Genomic DNA, 3470 nt, shown 5'->3' on the forward strand with positions numbered 1-3470 from the left:
TCAGTAAAAGTGGAACCGAGAGTGGTACGAGAGACAGAACGAGAGCAAGACAGACAGACATTACGAGAGCGAGACAGTTTGTCCCCGTACCACTGGTTGAAAACCACTGCTGTAGATCACTGTTGTTAAACGTGCGCTGGGAGCGCACCGTTTAAGTTTGAAAGTTGAAAAGTTTGTGTGTCTGAAACGCTATGTGATACAGTACAGTTTACACAGCACAGTACATGTTCTGTAGTAGTTACTATTGCACTAAATACTAACACTTGAATACGTTATGCAAATATGCAACTTGTTAGTTGAAATGTTAATAAATGGGAGCTTCCTCAAACAGCCATCTCTTTCCCGACAATCCCATCTCTGCACGAACCCTTACATATGGTAATTAAACATTAAAACACCTGCGGCTTATAGTCCAGTGCGGCTTATATATGTACACATCATTCAATTTAGCTGCTGCGGCTTATATTCAGGTGCGCCTTATAGTCCGAAAATTACGGTAATCATCTCATCAGACACTGAAGAACATTAGAATGTGTCGACTATTTATAAAACTATGACTTCTTTTTGTGTCAAAAGGTTGCTACGGCAGGAATTCCTGACCTTCTAGCAGAGTTGGAGCAGAATGTTGGTGGAGATCAGCAGTTATGCATGTCATCTAAAATCATTGAGCGTCTTCTCTGCTGCCTCTGATCTACACACTGAAACACAAGTGTTACATGGGGAAGGTGAAAGAGGCTGTTCTTCCCCGGCTGTATGTGCACACTATTCCATCATGTCACATCTGTTAGGACACACACAAGGCAATGGGGCCATTAAAAAATGAACATGCAGCTAAAGAGTGAATAATATATAAGCTTAATCCTGAATGTGTCCCGTGACAGAGCCCTGGTGTGGTCGGGGATTTATGACACCGGTGCCATTGTGCATACATGCTGATGAATATTGTAAATCCTGTGGTGGATCGCTCCCTTCACACATCTGGTGGCCTGCCTTGATCAATTAACCCGCCGAGGAATGGACAGGCCTTGCTCTTCTTTTTTCCTCCACCCCCTCTCCGCCTCTTCCTCTCCACTGATGTACGGAGGAAGCAGTCACTCGACGACCGTCTCCGAGAAGCGGCAGAGACTTTATGGCTTCCAGGTTCCACAGGGAATGTCCTGCTGGGGTGTCTGTGTGTATGTGTGTGTGTGTGTGTGTTTCTTACCCTCTGTCATGCAGAAGACTCTTAGGAAGGCAAGGAGCTGGGCTGATATCGGGGGTTCATTACAGTGCACTGCAAAGACACAAGATCTGTAAACAACAAACAAAACAAAATATTAATGATAGATCAATAAATGCATAAAATAAGAAATGGAGATTACTTACACATGGAACACGGCTGATTCTGTTATAATACTACTAAGACTACTTTTATCATATGTATACATGTCTCTGCTTCAGTAGTATACATCTTTATCAGGAATATTTGATATTGTGCATTACTTGTGATATATGCCTTTTCTACTGTAGATTTGTTTATATTTGCTGTTTATTTTCTATTTTATTATGTCTATACTTTAATCCACCTTTAAAATATATTAATACCTGAACACACTGCAGCAACAAGAATTTCCGAATTTGGGATCAATAAAAGTACTATCTATCTATCTACTCACATATATTAAAGAAACATTCTGGGATGGCGTTCCATGCATGCACATTTCCAGAATTGGAGTCAGGACCTGACATAATCACATTAAACTGCAGTCTTTCTTTTGTCTCTAAACATATATTAATGTTACTCTGGAAGTATTCCTCAGGATTCTGAAAGTCAGCAGAGAGGTAGTGTATGATCTAGGACTCAGCTAAATCCATTCACCATCATAACATTACTCTGAGGTTATTTGGAAGGGGACAATATTTCCCCTTATTCCAGCAAAGTGATTGATGTGGTGATCGGTAGCACATTATTATACTCACAAACACATTAGAGCTGCCTCCCCAACTTATTCAATTATTGCTCTGGCCACCGCTCCAGCAAACAGCACCAGCTCAGGGAAGAAAACTCTTTGTAGGAAATGCTGTGGTCTATTATACTGTGTGTTTTTGAAGACTTAGGAAAAAGGGCTTATTACAAATGTGCTAATTTAAAGTAAATTGTACTCACTTATTGCCACTTATCAGGCAGGAATGAAGTAGAGCACAGCAGTGATTTCAGAGTGCGAGCAGTGTGCTGATAGCAGCCGCTCAGCATCTCTCAGGCCCAACACTCAATCTGCTGCTGCTTCCTTTGAAAATGATCTACGAGCATATCTGTCAGTTTAATGGAACGCCGTGGCAACAACAGGGATCGTTTCATTTCATTTTCACTGTTAAGATTTAGACTGTCATCAATAAGAGATTAAAAGGAGTCTGATAAAAAATGTCGGGCAGAGAATGCAGCATATTAAGGGGCTAATGATAAAATTATTAAGCTTCTTGGTGATGAAAGTGTTGGGGCGGATGGTTAATTGATACTTGGCTGGATGAGGGGGGGGGGAGAATTCTCCTGCAACATTTATATCATGTGTTTCTGGATGAAAATATCTACAGTTGGAAGACAAAGAGCACCCAGCTGAGAGGTGCATGGAGTCTGACATGATCCTGAAGCTCTGCTGGAACCACATCGGGAGCTTCAGGAAGTACTCTGTGAAAGAGTAGAAAGAAAAGAGGAAAGGGACTTACGCAGGAATGCCGGCTCGGGCCAGCACCTCGGCCTTCATGGCGTACAGTCGCTCGCTCTTACTGACGCCCAGCTTGATCTTCACTCGGTCGTGGGCGTTGTCTTGAAAGAAGAAGCCATTGTGGATGACAAACTCGGCATTTGATCTCGTGCCATAGAAGATGTAGATCTATAGAAACAGTGAATCATAGGCATCAACACCTTCATCATCTTGTGCTGTGCAATAGCTGCCCACTGCTCCTAGTACTAGACTCCTGGTACTAGACTCCTAGTACTAGGATGGGTTAAAGCAGAGAACACATTTCACTGTGTGAGCTGTGTGCATGTGTGACCATTAAGCCCCTGTCACACTGTCCCGAAATTGACACCCGATGGACACACGAATATGGAATTGTGAATTTCACACGAAGATGACCCCGAACCACACCAAGGCAACATTTACATTTCATTTAAGACATACAACTGCAACGAAAGTAACAAAAACGATTATGTTAAAGTACTATGATACTGTACTGATATTTTCAGACTTTGTTCTTTACTTTATCCGTCTTTATATGTAGAAGACATTAAGTTTTCTCCGTAATGTTGTTTCCATAGCAACAAAAAACCTCCTGTCAACTCGCCTGAAAATAATTTCCATTGATGGTGTCTGTCAGTTTCCACCACAGCCTCCCAGACTCTGTTCAGAGAGGGGTACTGTCTTCCTTTAACCTTAATCTCCCGTTTAAGAAGGGCCCACAAGTTCTCTATAGGGTTTAGGACAGGTGAG

At 42.1% G+C, this 3470-nt stretch overlaps 1 long non-coding RNA gene across 1 annotated transcript; it reads right to left on the reverse strand.

Moving 5' to 3' along the window:
• Positions 1–455: 455 nt before the first annotated feature.
• Positions 456–2866, reverse strand: LOC104959574 (uncharacterized). Its single transcript, XR_799885.1, has 3 exons — positions 2704–2866; positions 1205–1290; positions 456–698 (listed from the first exon to the last, which is right to left on the reverse strand). It is a non-coding gene; the product is annotated as an uncharacterized lncRNA (long non-coding RNA).
• Between the last annotated feature and the right edge of the window lie 604 nt (positions 2867–3470).

Source organism: Notothenia coriiceps, unplaced genomic scaffold (genome assembly GCF_000735185.1).
Source record: "Notothenia coriiceps isolate Sejong01 unplaced genomic scaffold, NC01 NC01_scaffold00030467, whole genome shotgun sequence".
Taxonomy (NCBI): domain Eukaryota; kingdom Metazoa; phylum Chordata; class Actinopteri; order Perciformes; family Nototheniidae; genus Notothenia; species Notothenia coriiceps.